The 16,833-nt window shown below is 40.8% G+C and overlaps 1 pseudogene; it reads left to right on the top strand.

Annotated features, from left to right (window-relative positions):
* The first annotated feature begins 483 nt into the window (after positions 1–483).
* LOC113908084 lies at positions 484–16,306 on the top strand (annotated as a pseudogene).
* Positions 16,307–16,833: the final 527 nt, after the last annotated feature.

The raw sequence follows: 16,833 nt of genomic DNA, 5'->3' as shown, positions 1-16,833 counted from the left end.
ATGAGCACTGGGTGATGTATAGAATTGTTGAATCACTATATCGTACACCAGAAACTAATATAACATTGTATGTTAACTATACTGGAATTAAAATAAAACAAAATATGATCATTGGAGTCATACACAAAAATGGGACACACAGAAAAAGTCGGTAATAGAATATCATATGACAGCTCCAACTTACAAGATACATTAGACAGAAAAAAAATGGGAATGTGGTTCAATGAATCAACGCTGCAGAAAAAGGGAAATGATGCTTTTCTTAGATACTGGCATATTTAACCTGATAAACATAATTATTGACTTAGTAACACTAATTGTTTCCTGGCAGGAATAATAACAAAAGTGTTCCTCACAGTAACATCAGCTACTCAGCAGAGTATAAAAGGGGACAGAGGTAAGGAGACATTCAAATTCAAGAAACCACCCTCGTGGAAACCCATTTGTACCCACTTGTGGAACCCCATTCCTTCCACTGACACCATGGTCGACTCCTGTTGTGGCTCCGTCTGCTCTGACCAGGGCTGTGGCCAGGAGACCTGCTGCCGCCCCAGCTGCTGCCAGACCACCTGCTGCAGGACCACCTGCTGCCGCCCCAGCTGCTGTGTGTCCAGCTGCTGCCGCCCCTCCTGCTGTGGTTCCAGCTGCTGTGGCCCCAGCTGCTGCAGGCCCAGCTGCTGCATCTCTAGCTGCTGCCGCCCCTCCTGCTGTGGCTCCATCTGCTGCAGGCCCAGCTGCTGCATCTCTAGCTGCTGCCACCCCACCTGCTGCCAGACCACCTGCTGCAGGACCACCTGCTGCCGCCCCAGCTGCTGTGGGTCCAGCTGCTGCTGCCCCTCCTGCTGTGGCTCCAGCTGCTGCCGCCCCTCCTGCTGCTGCCCCTCCTGCTGCCTGCGCCCAGTCTGTGGCCGGGTCTCCTGCCACACCACTTGCTATCGCCCCAACTGTGTCATCTCCACCTGCCCCCGTCCCATGTGCTGTGCCTCCTCTTGCTGCTGAGCCCCCTGCCCTGAGACCACCATCTCCATTTACCTCTGCCCCTCAAATATAGACTCTTTTTGTGCCAACCATTAGGACACAGGAAGTGGGGTTAATGCTGCTCAACTGAGTTGCATCTCACGATTCCAATGAGCCCATCACAGTCCCACTGACTCTGTGAGCACATTCTGGCCTCAGTCCAAATTCTACTTCTGGACCTCTCCCTTTCATCCAAGTGTGAATTTTCTTACAACAAAGCAACTACAATGTTGTATTGACCAATTCTCCCAAATTCTCCTTAATTTTGAGGCACCAGCTCATCAAGCTCAAGGAGCTGAAGTTTGATTTCAGTATTTCTACATTACAGATTTTTATAGTCTCTCTCTTAATTGTCCAATGGATTCTCTTTTATAATTCTTATCCCCCAAATTTTCCTATGTTATAAACCCTATGCCAAAATAAACCACCACTTTCTTGTATGAAAATTCAGTGTGATGGTACTCTTCTATAAGATTTTCAATGCAGTCACTGGGTAATATATAAGACTGATGAGTCACTGACCTCTACCTCTGAAACCAATAATACATTATATGTTAACTAATTGAATTTAAATTAAAAAATAAAATAAAAAATAAATTAAAAAAAGATTTTCTGTACAGTCTGGACAACTATATTTTACCTACATGTGTAGCACAGACTATATGGCTTTGTCAATTTTACAAGAGGGAGAGCCCACATTAGTCACAGTTTTGGTTTCACTGGCAGTTTTAAGTTCTTAGATAAAACATATTCTTGGGAATTCATGGATAAAAATCTGTGAAAAACTTTTCTGGAAAACCTGTAAGCAATTAATGCTCCCTGGGACATCTTTTCCATATTATATATCTGTGAAAGCAGTTAATAATTAAAAGGAAAATGAAATTGAAAGTACCTGGGAGCAATTGATGACTTGGGAAAACATAACGAAAGGCTGAGGGTGATAAATCAGAGATTAAAGGACAGATGTAAAAGTCAGAGGTTTCACTGGCAGCATAGAAATTGACTCTCATAAAGGGTAAATAAAGCTGAGGACCAAGGCTAGGACTTCATTAGAGGAGGAGCAGAGCTCCAGAGGTGGTTGTTCATTCAGCCTAGGTAGTTCGGCCATGCCAAGGTAGAGAAGGGGACCCTGAGATATGAGATGGAGAAATCTGGATTGATGCACTTGAAGATCTTGAGTCCCCAAATTTCCCTGAACCCTCTGGGCTTGCAGAAGTGATCCGATTTCTTTGCTGACATTCAGTGCCACCTCCATTCGTGAAGATGATGCAGAAGCTTCACTCTTGAAAAACAGACAACACAAGCTCCTCTCACTACCTTCTCCCACCTCCCTTTGTCACAGACCAATAACTACGGTTAAGATACACAACTAACCCAGAGAATGGCTGAACCTGTTAATGGGAGACTATATCCCAAAAGATCTGTAGGACCGAAAGACTGCTTCAGAGATAGTGGTGTGCTTTTCCATCAGGAGGCCCATATTGTCCAGTTGTCTCCCTTTTTTTTTGATGTTATCAGCTGTTGATGATCATTGCCTAGGACCATTATTTCATTTAGGCATAGCAAAATTATGATATTGTGATTCTATTATTCCCCTCCCTATTTATTAGCTGGGATAATTCCATAAAGAGAAACTTCACCTTGTCAACACTTAGTTATCCAGAGGAGTAGTACGTACAGGAAAGGCAAAATAAATGTTTGATTCTTTCCCTTTATTTACCAGTTTGCATCCCCCAAGGATGATGAAAGAGTTTGTTGTTTTTTTAAATTTTGCATTAATATGAACTCATGGATTTCAATATACTTGATGGTGAATCAATCCATTCCAGTTCATATCCCTCTACTGATGTTCAAATAAGCAACTTCAAGTTGGCCTCCAAGACCTTTTGACATGAATCTAGCACTCTGAAAATTCCTCACTTTTTCATATAACAGGATATTGCAGACTCGTTTAGACACTTCCTTCCCTAGACTTCTAATCAGCCATGTCTCTGAGGAGCCCAAGTTCCTTTCAGGAGGAAACAGTATTTGAGACCACAATTTGAAATATGCGGATGTTCATTACTACTAAATCACTTTCTTCTAGTTTTTCAGCATTCACAACTAGAAAATAGGTATTTAAATGCTAAACCATGTCATGAGTTTCTACTGAGAACTACAGAGCTTCTATTTAACCTCATATATCTTATAAAACTCATTTCTCCTCTACCAAAAACGTCTCAGTGACAACAATGTATTTGCTCATTTTCTTTATTCTATAATGTTGGTCCAACAGTCTCAGGATAACATTACCAATACTAACAACAATACAGTTACTGAAAACAAACTTAAGACTGTTTTTCAGTTGTTTTACATATTTTTGATCTTAGAATAGTTGCTTTTTATGCATAAATATACAGTTAGGTTCCTTTGTTATTATTGTTTTAATGATTTTGAGATTAAAATTTTTTTAATTTTTTATTATGTTAATCACCATACATTACATCAATTTTTGATGCAATGTTCCATGATCCATTATTTGTGCATAACACCCAGTGCTCCACACAGAACATGCCCTCTTTAACACCCATCACCAGGCTAACCCATCCCCACAGCCCCCTCCCCTCTAGAACCCTCAGTTTGTTTGCAGAGACCATCGTCTCTCATACTTCCTCTCCCCCTCCGACTTATTCCCCTTCATTCTTCTCCCCCTGCTATCTTTTTTCTTTTTTCTTAACATATGTTGCATTATTTGTTTCAGAAGTACAGATCTGTGATTCAACAGTCTTGCACAATTCACAGCGCTCACCTTAGCACATAACCTACCCAATGTCTATCACCCAGCCACCCCGTGCCTCCCACCCCCCACCACTCCAGCAACCCTCAGTTTGTTTCCTGAGATTAAGAATTCCTCATGTCACTGAGGTCATATGATACATGTCTTTCTCTGATTGACTTTTTTCACTCAGCATAACACCCTCTAGTTCCATCCACATTGTTGCAAAAGGCAAGATCTCATTCCTTTTGATGGCTGCATAATATTCCATTGTGTATATCTACTACCTCTTCTTTTTTTTTTTTAACTTAACCTTTTTTTTTTAATTTTTTATTCTTATGTTAATCACCATATATTACATCATTAGTTTTTGGTGCAGTGTTCCATGATTCATTGTTTGTTCATAACACCCAGTGCTCCATGCAGAACGTGCCCTCCTCAATACCCATCACCAGGCTAACCCATCCCCCTACCCCCCTCCCCTCTAGAACCCTCAGTTTGTTTTTCAGAGTCCATCATCTCTCATGGTTCGTCTCCCCCTCTGACATACTCCCCTTTTCTTCCTCTCCTGTTATCTTCTTCTTTTTCTTTTTTCTTAAAATATGTTGCGTTATTTGTTTCAGAAGTACAGATCTGTGGTTCAACAGTCTTGCACAATTCACAGCGCTTACCGTAGCACATACCCTCCCCAATGTCTATCACCCAGCCACCCCATCCCTCCCACCCCCAACCACTCCAGTAACACTCAGTTTGTTTCCTGAGATTAAGAATTCCTCATATCAGTGAGGTCATGTGATACATGTCTTTCTCTGATTGACTTATTTCACTCAGCATAACACCCTCCAGTTCCATCCACGTCGTTGCAAATGGCAAGATCTCATTCCTTTTGATGGCTGCATAATATTCCATTGTGTATATATACCACTTCTTCTTTATCCATTCATCTGTCGATGGGCATCTTGGCTCTTTCCAGAGTTTGGCTATGGTGGACATTGCTGCTATAAACATTGGGGTACACGTACCACTTCGGGTCCCTACATTTGTATCTTTGGGGTAAATACCCAGTAGTGCAATTGCTGGATCGAACGGTAGCTCTAATTTCAACTGTTTGAGGAACCTCCATACTGTTTTCCAGAGGGGTTGCACCAGCTTGCATTCCCACCAAAAGTGTAGGAGGGTTCCCCTTTCTCCACATCCCCGCCAACATCTGTCGTTCCCTGACTTGTTAATTTTAGCCATTCTGATGGGTGTGAGGTGGTATCTCATTGAGGTTTTGATTTGGATTTCCCTGATGCCGAGCGATGTTGAGCACTTTTTCATGTGCCTGTTGGCCATTTGGATGTCTTCTTTGGAGAAATGTCTGTTCATGTCTTCTGCCCATTTCTTGATTGGATTATTTGTTCTTTGGGTGTTGAGTTTGATAAGTTCTTTATACATTTTGGATACTAGCCCTTTATCTGATGTGTCATTTGCAAATATTTTCTCCCATTCTGTCGGTTGTCTTTTGGTTTTGTGGACTGTTTCTTTTGCTGTGCAAAAGCTTTTTATCTTGATGAAATCCCAATAGTTCATTTTTACCCTTGCTTCCCTTGCCTTTGGTGATGTTTCTAGGAAGAAGTTGCTGCGGCTAAGGTCGAAAAGGTTGCTACCTGTGTTCTCCTTTAGGATTTGGATGGACTCCTGTCTCACGTTTAGGTCTTTCAACCATTTGGAGTCTATTTTTGTGTGTGGTGTAAGGAAATGGTCCAGTTTCATTCTTCTGCATGTGGCTGTCCAATTTTCCCAACACCATTTGTTGAAGAGACTGTCTTTTTGCCATTGGACATTCTTTCCTGCTTTGTCAAAGATAAGTTGACCATAGAGTTGAGGATCCATTTCTGGGCTCTCGATTCTGTTGCATTGATCTATGGGTCTGTTTTTGTGCCAGTACCATACTGTCTTGATGATGACAGCTTTGTAATAGAGCTGGAAGTCCGGAATTGTGATGCCGCCAGCTTTGCTTTTCTTTTTCAGTATTCCTCTGGCTATTCTGGGTCTCTTCTGGTTCCATACAAATTTTAGGATTATTTGTTCCATTTCTTTGAAAAAGGTGGATGGTATTTTGTTGGGAATTGCATTGAATGTGTAGATTGCTCTAGGTAGCATTGACATCTTCACAATGTTGATTCTCCCAATCCATGAGCATGGAACGTTTTTCCATTTCTTTGTGTCTTCCTCAATTTCTTTCATGAGTATTTTATAGTTTTCTGAGTACAGATCCTTTGCCTCTTTGGTTAGATTTCTTCCTAGGTATCTAATGGTTTTGGGTGCAATTGTAAATGGGATCGACTCCTTGATTTGTCTCTCTTCTGTCTTGTTGTTGGTGTATAGGAATGCCACTGATTTCTGTGCATTGATTTTATATCCTGCTACTTTACTGAATTCCTGTATGAGTTCTAGCAGTTTTGGGGTGGAGTCTTTTGGGTTTTCCACATACAGTATCATATCATCTGCAAAGAGTGAGAGTTTGACTTCCTCTTTGCCGATTTGGATGCCTTTGATTTCTTTTTGTTGTCTGATTGCTGTGGCTAGGACTTCTAATACTATGTTGAATAGCAGTGGTGAGAGTGGACATCCCTGCCGCGTTCCTGACCTTAGGGGAAAAGCTCTCAGCCTTTCCCCATTGAGAATGATATTCGCGGTAGGTTTTTCATAGATGGCTTTTATGATATTGAGGTATGTACCCTCTATACCTATACTCTGAAGAGTTTTGATCAAGAAAGGATGTTGTACTTTGTCAAATGCTTTTTCTGCATCTATTGAGAGGATCATATGATTCTTGCTCTTTCTTTTGTTAATGTATTGTATCACGTTGATTGATTTGCGGATGTTGAACCAGCCTTGCAGCCCAGGAATAAATCCCACTTGGTCATGGTGAATAATCTTTTTAATGTACTGTTGGATCGTATTGGCTAGTATTTTGGTGAGAATTTTTGCATCCATGTTCATCAAGGATATTGGTCTGTAATTCTCTTTTTTGATGGGGTCTTTGTCTGGTTTTGGGATCAAGGTAATGCTGGCCTCATAAAATGAGTTTGGAAGTTTCCCTTCCATTTCTATTTTTTGGAACAGTTTCAGGAGAATAGGTATTAATTCTTCTTGAAATGTCTGATAGAATTCCCCTGGGAAGCCATCTGGCCCTGGGCTTTTGTTTCTTGGGAGATTTTTGATGACTGCTTCAATTTCTTTAGTGGTTATAGGTCTGTTCAGGTTTTCTATTTCTTCCTGGTTCAATTTTGGTAGTTGATACATCTCTAGGAATGCACCCATTTCTTCCAGGTTATCTAATTTGCTGGCATAGAGTTGCTCATAATATGTTCTTATAATTGTTTGTATTTCTTTGGTGTTGGTTGTGATCTCTCCTCTTTCATTCATGATTTTGTTGATTTGGGTCATTTCTCTTTTCTTTTTGATCAGTCTGGCCAGGGGTTTATCAATCTTGTTAATTCTTTCAAAGAACCAGCTCCTAGTTTCGTTGATCTGTTCTACTGTTCTTTTGGTTTCTAGTTCATTGATTTCTGCTCTGATCTTTATGATGTCTCTTCTCCTGCTGGGTTTAGGCTTTATTTGCTGTTCTTTCTCCAGCTCCTTTAGGTGTAGGGTTAGGTTGTGTATTTGAGACGTTTCTTGTTTCTTGAGAAAGGCTTGTATTGCTATATACTTTCCTCTCAGGACTGCCTTTGCTGTATCCCAAAGATTTTGAACAGTTGTGTTTTCATTTTCATTGGTTTCCATGAATTTTTTTAATTCTTCTTTAATTTCCTGGTTGACCCATTCATTCTTTAGTAGGATGCTCTTTAGCCTCCATGTATTGGAGTTCTTTCCGACTTTCATCTTGTGGTTGAGTTCTAGTTTCAAAGCATTGTGGCCTGAAAATATGCAGGGAATGATCCCAATGTTTTGGTACCGATTGAGACCTGATTTGTGACCTAGGATGTGATCAATTCTGGAGAATGTTCCATGGGCACTAGAGAAGAATGTGTATTCCGTTGCTTTGGGATGGAATGTTCTGAATATGTCTGTGAAGTCCATTTGGTCCAGTGTGTCATTTAAAGTCTTTATTTCCTTGTTGATCTTTTGCTTAGATGATCTGTCCATTTCAGTCAGGGGGGTGTTAAAGTCCCCCACTATTATTGTATTGTTGTCAATGTGTTTCCTTGCTTTTGTTATTAATTGCCTTATATAATTGGCTGCTCCCACGTTAGGGGCATAGATATTTACAATTGTTAGATCTTCTTGTTGGATAGACCCTTTAAGTAGGATATAGTGTCCTTCCTAATCTCTTATTACAGTCTTTGTTTTAAAATCTAGTTTGTCTAATATAAGGATAGCCACCCCAGCTTTCTTTTGGTGTCCATTAGCATGGTAAATGGTTTTCCACCCCCTCACTTTCAATCTGGGGGTGTCTTTGGGTGTAAAATGAGTCTCTTGCAGACAGCATATTGATGGGTCTTGTTTTTTAATCCAATCTGATAGCCTGTGTCTTTTGATTGGGGCGTTGAGCCCATTTACATTCAGGGTAACTATTGAAAGGTATGAATTTAGTGCCATTGTATTACTTGTAAGGTGACTGTTAACTGTCTGTTGTCTGTTTTCGTTTCTGCTCTTTGCTGCTTTTAGGTTCTCTCTTTGCTTAGAGGACCCCTCTCAATATGTCTTGGAGGGCTGGTTTCGTGTTTGCAAATTCCTTTAGTTTTTGTTTGTTCTGGAAGCTTTTTATCTCTCCTTCTATTTTCAATGACAGCCTAGCTGGATATAGTATTCTTGGCTGCATATTTTTCTCATTTAGTGCTCTGAAGATATCTTGCCAGTCCTTTCTGGCCTGCCAGGTCTCTGTGGATAGGTCTGTTGCCAATCTAATGTTTCTACCATTGTAGGTTACATATCTCTTCTCCCGAGCTGCTTTCAGGATTTTCTCTTTGTCTCGGAGACGCGTAAGTTTTACTATTAGATGTCGGGGTGTTGACCTACTATTATTGATTTTGAGAGGGGTTCTCTGTGCCTCCTGGATTTTAATGCCTGTTTCCTTCCTCACATTAGGGAAGTTCTCTGCTATAATTTGCTCCAATATACCTTCTGCCCCTCTCTCTCTCTCTTCTTCTTCTGGGATCCCAATTATTCTAATGTTGTTTCGTCTTATCGTATCACTTATCTCTCGAATTCTGCCCTCGTGATCCTGTAGTTGTTTCTCTCTTTCTCAGCCTCTTTATTTTCCATCATTTGGTCTTCTATATCGCTGATTCTCTCTTCTGCCTCATTTATCCTAGCATTTAGTGCCCCCATTTTTGATTGCACCTCATCAATAGCCTTTTTGATTTCGATTTGGTTAGATTTTAGTTCTTTTATTTCTCCAGAAAGGGTTTCTCTAATAACTTCCACGCTTTTTTCAAGCCCATCTAGTATCTTTAAAGTCATGATTCTGAACTCTAGGTCCGACATCGTACTAATGTCCGTATTGAGTAGGTCCCTGGCTGACGGTACTACCTCTTGTTCTTTTTGCTGAGGTGATTTCTTTCGTCTTGTCATTTTGTCCAGAGGAGAATAGATGAATGAGAGAACAAAATGCTAACAGGTTTACAACGTCCCCAGCAAATATACTGTATACAAATCAGAAAAGACCTGAGACCAGGGGAAAAGAAAGGGAAAGAAAGAAAAAAGAGAAAAAAAAAAAGATAAAAACAAAACAAAAAAAGCAGAATATGATCAAATATGATCAGGCTAGTGCATAGATCAGTGCCACATACTAGATTTTGGGCGTATTTTGGTCTGTTAGAAAAAAGTGCCTCCTAAAATTTTAAGGGAAGACATATATGTACAAAATAAGGGTTGATACAATGAAGGGATGGAAGATGACTGTAAAGATGAAAATTATAAAAGATTTTATAAAAGGACTTGATAAGTTGTTTGAAAAAAGAAAGATTTAAGAAAAAAAAAAAGGAAAAAGGGAGAGAATGTAATCAGGCAGGAGACTAGAACAAAGCCATACACTAGTGATTTAGGGTATATTTTGATCTGTTAGAAGAAACTGTATCTCAAAATTTTAAAGAGAGAACAACTTATATATATATATGCCAAAAATAAGGGTAACTACTATGAAGGGATAAAATATGACTCTAAAAATGAAAAATAAAAATTGTTTTTTTTTTTTAAAAAGGGATTGATAAGATGTTGGTTGAAAAAGGGAAAAAGAAAAATAAAAAAAAAACAGTCAACAAAAATTAACTTTGATGAAATAATGAATCATGGTAAAAAAAAAAAAAAAAAAAAAAGCCATGAATCTATATGCAGTATTCCCCTAGCGCTGGAGTTCTCCCTTTCTCCTTGATCGATCAACTTGGTCTTGGCTTGCTGGCTGTTTGTGCTGATCTTCTGGGGGAGGGGCCTGTTGCTTTGGTTTCCAAATGTCTTTGCCGGAGGCGGAATTGCCCCGCCCTGGTCGGTCCGGGCTAAGGAAGCTGCTCCGGTTTGCTCTCAGGAGCTTTTGTTCCCTACAAGCTCTCGGTACAGCTTTGGAGGACCAGGGCATAAATGGTGGCCTCCCAATCTCCGCCCGGAGGAGCTGAGAACTCGGGGCCCCGCTCCTCAGTGTGCCCCCAGAGAAAAGCAGTCACTTCCGTGTCCCCGGTCTCCGGCCGCACTCCGTGCTCACCCGGCCTATGATCGAGCGTTGCTATCTCTGGCACCCGACCCCGTGTGGAGTCTCCAAACCCAGCAGATCCCTGCAGTGCGTTCCCGCACTGCTCCTCCCCGGGAAGGAAGGGGAGTCTCCCCGGATCTGCTGCTTGTTGGGTCCTTGCTGGAGGAGCCGTGCCCCAACTGGGCCGCGGATCACAGTTTATGGCCACCCCGAGCTGAGAGCCCGTGACTCTGCTCTGTATCTGCAGCCAGCTTCCCCGCTCTGATACCTGGGAGCTCTGCTGCACTCAGGCACCCCTGGTCTCTCTGTGACCCCAAGGGTCCTGAGACCACACTATCCCGGGAGGATTCCACCCCCCGCTTAGCCACTGCAGCGACGTCCCTCCGCCGAGCCAACTTCTAAAAGGTCCGATTTTGTGCTCAGCGGCTCTATCACTTGCCAGAAGCGGCCGGCGGAGGCCCCTCCCCCGCCATCTATCCTCCCGAATATCGCCTCGGATTCACTTCTCCGCACGTCCTACCTTCCAGTAAGTGGTCGCTTCTCTGTTCAGAGAGTTGTTGCTACTCTCCTGTTTGATCTCCTGTTGAGTTCGTAGGTGTTCAGAATGGTTTGATCCCTATTCAGCTGAATTCCTGAGACCAGACGAAATCTAGGTCTCCTACTCCTCCGCCATCTTGCTCCGCCCCCCGAGACCCCATTTTCTTTATCCATTCATCTGTCGGTGGACACTCAGACACTTGGGCTTCCGTACATGGGCTGTTGTAAATCATGCAGCTATAAACACAGGGATGCATGTATCCTTCGATTTTGTGTTTTGGTATTTGGGGGAGGGTAGGGAAGACCCAGCAGTGCGATTACTTGATCATATGGTAGTTCTACTTTTAGTTTAGTTTTTTTTTTTAGAATTTTTATTTATCTGATAGAGACACAGTGAGAGAGGGAACACAAGCAGGGGGAGTGGGAGAGGGAGAAGCAGGCTTCCTGCTGAGCAGGGAGCCTGAAATGGGGCTAGATCCCAGGACCCTGGGATCATGACCTGAGCTGGAGGAAGACGCTTAATGACTGAGCCACGCAGACGCCCCTACTTAGCTTTTTGAGGAAACTCCATACCATTTTCCACAGTGGATGCACCCCCCCCAATGTTTGCATTCCTACCAATAGCATGGGAGGCTTCCCCTTTCTCCACCGCCTCACCAACACCTGTTGTGTCTTCTGTTGTTGATTGTAGCCATGCTGACAGGTGTGAGGTCCTATCTCATTATAATTTTGATTTGCATTTCCCTGATGGCAAATAATGATGAGCATCTATATGTCATCTTTGGAGAAATGTCTGTTCATGTCTTCTGCCCATTTTATAAGTGGCTTATTCGCTTTCTGGGTGTTGAGTTTTATAAGTTCCTCATATATTCTGAATACTAATTCTTTATTAGACACGTCATTTGCAAATATCGTCTCCCATTCAGTTGGTTGTTTTTAGTTTTGTTGATCATTTCCTTCACTGTGCACAAGCTTTTTATTTTGATGTAATATCAATAGTTCATTTTTGCTTTTGTTTCCTTTGCCTCAGGAGACAAATCTAGAAAAAAAGTTGCTACAGCCGATATCAAAGCGGTTACTGTCTAAACAGTATCTTTTGAAAAGTAAAATTTTTTTGATGGAATCCAATTAATTGATTGTTCTGGGATGCAATTAAGTTGATTTAATAGTTTGATCCTTTCAAGACTTACTTATAAACTGTGTGAGATGGGATCAGAGCACCCTTTAGGGAAAAATTTGCCCCACTCCTGAGGCAATACTATTCTAAATACTCTAACCAATGACCCCTGAATTAAAAGGTTTTTCACTCTGGCTCATGGGAGCATGTGCTGTTTCTGGCCTTTTGTCAGCTCCAAGAATTGTTCCCTTAGTCTTTTATGGAGGTAGGGTGGGGCAGGGCAGCTCTTTTTCTGCCCTTGGGTAGTTTCTTCATGTACATTGACTCATAAGTACTCAGCTCTAGATGCAGGTGGACCTTCTGCAGATCTCTGAGGTTCTCTATGCAACTCTCTCTTCTCTGGTACTCTATCCTGTGAATTGCTGCCGACTTGGCCTCCTTCATCCCAACTCTGTCTCCTCAAGTCAGGAGGATTACCAGGTTCTACCTGGTTCTCTCTCCCAGAGCTGCACTCCCCAGAAACTCTCTTCAAGAAATAAACTGAGGCAATTCTAGGGATCACATCATTTGTTTCCCCTAAGGTACCAGTGTTCTGATCTGACAGCCAATGTCTAAAAAACACTGTTTCATTTATTTTGTCTAGTTTTTTAGTTGCTTCAGGCAGAAAGGTAAATCCAATCCCTAAACTCCTCAGCAGGAAATATAAGTCCTTTGTTTTTTTTCCTCTGTTCAATTATTTTAAAAAAATCATGTAATATAAGCAAATAGATTTTCTATATGTGTTCCCTTATTTTTTTCTACCCATCAGCATTTGTTTTTTTTTTTCCAAATTTTCATTTAAATTCTAGTTAGTTAACATATAGTATAACATTGGTTTCAGGAGTAGAATTCAGTGATTCATCACTTACATATAACACCCAGTGCTCATCCCAAGTGCCTTCCTTAATCCCTTCAGCCATCTAGCCCATCCCCTACCCACATCCCTCCCTTATTTGTTTAGACACATTGTAGAATACTATAGACACTTTGCTCCATCTGCTTTATCATCTCTTAACAATATATCCTGGAGATTACTTCATAGTAGCATATAAAGATACTCCTTATTCCTTTTTACAGCTGAATAGTACTCTATCATGGGGATGCACCAGAGCTTATTCACTCCTACACTACTGAAGGACATCCAGGTTGTGTCTAGCTCTTGTTTTGTTTTTACAAATAGCAGTGCCATGAATAATCTTGCATAACATCTTTTTATAGTTTTACCTGAGTAACCTTGGATAATTTATAGAATTGGGATAGCTGAGTCAAAGAATAATGCCACTAATTATTGTCAAATCTTTGTAAGAAAGGTATAAGCATGCCTATTTCCACATAATCTATTAGACAATATTGTCAAATTTTGAGTTTTTGACAGTCCCACAGGTGAGAAGTTGTATCCTGTATAATTTCATTTCTATTCCTATGTGTGAGACTGGGCATCTTTATATGATGAAGAAAGATCTTCATTTTATTTTTCCATCAGGTTTTTCCTCTTCTCCAGTCTAATTTTAGAAATGCTTTATATATTAAGGTCATTGGCTCTTTGTCTTTAGTATAAATTGCAAGTATTTTTTTTTCACTCAGTCACTTGTCTTTTTACTTTGTTTCTGGTGAGATTTTAAAATATATTTTCTTTATTACAAATGATTATCTTTTCACTATCAGAATTTAATTGCAAAATGTATGTGTATACAATTTAAAAATATATTAAATTATGAGTTCTCTTTAACAGTGAGTTCTCCTGTCAACTCTACTGCCCATTTTGTAAGTGATCCTGGTTGACTCTCTTTGAAGTGCGATTGCATCACTATCCTCCTTACTGCTCCCATTGCCACCAACCTAGACAGGCATTCATCTCTCATCCCTAGCCTGCAACCACCACCTAAACTTTCTTCCTGCTTCCTGTCACTCCACCCACCCCCAGCCAAATATTTTAAAAGCCTAGATGTTCTCTCACACCTTTCTCCCAACTGTGTGATGATACAATATCCACTTTCTTTGCATAAATTCAAATATCTTTACATTCTCATTTTAGCAGTGGATTATTATTTTTCTTTACCATCCTACAAATACCAACCAGAGAAGTCATTTACTCCAACAGAAGCCAAAAATAAACCCCCATTCAATCATATCCCCACTGTCTGAATGTTTTTCTTTTCTCCATCCATCTAGATTATCTATAGTATGATAAAGGGTGAGTAAATGCCCTATGTTTTCCATAAATTCCACATTCACTCAACTAACATTCATTCAGATCAATTACTAGGCACCATGTTTATATATATGAATAAGCCAATCTCTGACCTCATGGGGTATATAGAAGGATTGGGGGGAATATGAACCAATTATGATAGAGTGTGATACCCTATAGTACAGATATCTTGGAGAAAAAGGGAAAGAAGGATTCGTTTTGAATGTGGTAGATGTCAAGAAAGACATTAGAGATGAGTTGGTATCCAGACTAGACATTTACGTATGAGCAAGACTTTGTTGAATTGACAAGAGAGAAAGCACACTTACACAAATGAAACAGTATGAGAAAGGACATGGGTTACTCCTCACACCTGTTTGAAACTTCTAAGAAAGAACCATTTTCTCTATTGACTATACAACTTCAATATATCTGAGCCTCAATTACCTCATGTCTGAAGAATTAAGAAAAGTTGTGACCACTTCTTAGAGCCCTTGTGAAGTATAAACAAGGTAACAAAGAAGACTCAAAATTCCTGTCACACAATAGGCACTCAGAAATAGTAACTATTAGTATTATCTCATATTTTGTAAGTGTACAGATTTAAGTACATAATTTTTATTTATCAACAATGTTCTACATGCTTGCCAAACCCCTACATATGTGTCTTGTTTGTCTTATTCAAGTGCCTATAGGACACAGATTAAAGCTTAACCCCTTAGATATGATTTATATCAAGCAAAATACCTCAAACGTAAGTTTTTGAGAGACAAAAGCTCAGAATATAAGAAAATATTCAATATACATATTCTATTGGGTATGTTCATCCACTAAAATAGGTTAAAAAATACTCCTTTATGATACCCTATCTCTGAAGAACATGTCCATAATAATTTAATTATTTTTAAAAAGACCTATCCATGCCACTGGGTTTTTTACTATTTAATAGTAATGAATCATTGCATTATAATGTTCAAATTGAATAGATTCAATAAGACAAAACAGATAGGAACTTTGTTAGGATCCTTCATACCTCACTGGCCATCCATAAAATCCAAAGGAATCACAGTATTCTCCACTGCACACAAGGGACCCCCCCCCCCCGCAAGATGGCTCTTTCATCCTATTTTCCTACCAGCATTCTCATATGACTTGTTGTTAACCTCTTTGACAGCAGATTTAGTCATCATAAAATTCATTCTCAACATACTATCCTGGAGTTAAATACATAAATGAAGATTTAATACTTGTGAAATCCAATGAAACAATGACATGGGATGGGACTACTCTGGAAGACACATCAGACAAGGGAAAAAATAAAGGGAGCTGATTCACTTGGTTTTAACCAGAGAGCTCACAGTACAACAGGAGAAGGAAATGGAGTCTTTTCTATATATAGGTATATTTACCAGATAAAAATAATTATCTAATTTACTAAAACTAACTGATTTTCTATTAGGATAAACAACAAGAAGTGTCCTGCACATGGTCATAGTAGCTCTCAGCAGGGTATAAAAGTGACAAAGGGCAAGGAGAGATCACACTTGAGAACCTCATTCTTCTGGAAACCCACCCAGAACCTCGACCCTCTGACACCATGGTCGACTCCTGCTGTGGCTCCGTCTGCTCTGACCAGGGCTGTGGCCAGGAGACCTGCTGCCGCCCCAGCTGCTGCCAGACCACCTGCTGCAGGACCACCTGCTGCTGTCCCAGCTGTTGTGTGTCCAGCTGCTGCCACCCCTCCTGCTGTGGCTCTAGCTGCTGCCGCCCTGCTGTGGCTCCAGCTGCTGCCGCCCCTCCTGCTGTGGTTCCAGCTGCAGTAGCTCCAGCTGCTGCGGGCCCAGCTACTGCTGCCCCTGCTGCTGCCTGCGCCCAGTCTGTGGCCGGGTCTCCTGCCACACCACTTGCTATCGCCCCACCTGTGTCATCTCCACCTGCCCCCATCCCATGTGCTGTGCTTCTTCCTGCTGCTGAGTCTCTCTACCTATAATCTTTGTGACACAGTAACGTCTTCACAAGTCACACAAAATGCCTTAGGGCCAGCCAGTGACTGTAGAATGTAGTCTTACCTGCCAACTCATCTTCCGATTGGGCATTCAGCATTGGCATCAGTTCTAGCAAGGGACAGATTAAAACATCTGTCAAATGATTTTTAACCCAGGCCCAAATGCATCTATTTTCAGGCCTGCAATATCTTCATCCTATGCATACATGACTCTGATGATCTTACATGACATTATTTTCATATGTTCTAAATAGCCATTTCTACTCATATTAAAATCTCCCAGTTTGTTAATGATTTGCCATGTGCATGTGTGTATATGCGTGTATCTTTATGTATCACCTCACACCAAAGGACATCTTGCTTTAAATGCAGGAGAACATGTTCAAGAGCAGTTACTTACAAGACTCCACTAGGCATTCGTTGTATGACATGGTCAAAATTGCTTAACCTCTCCAAGCCTCAGTTTGGTTTCTCTGAGAAATGGGGACAATACACC

The sequence above is a fragment of the Zalophus californianus genome, chromosome 16, assembly GCF_009762305.2.
Source record: "Zalophus californianus isolate mZalCal1 chromosome 16, mZalCal1.pri.v2, whole genome shotgun sequence".
Taxonomy (NCBI): domain Eukaryota; kingdom Metazoa; phylum Chordata; class Mammalia; order Carnivora; family Otariidae; genus Zalophus; species Zalophus californianus.
Note: the sequence above shows the minus strand (reverse complement) of the source record. Positions and strands in the feature narration are given on the sequence as shown.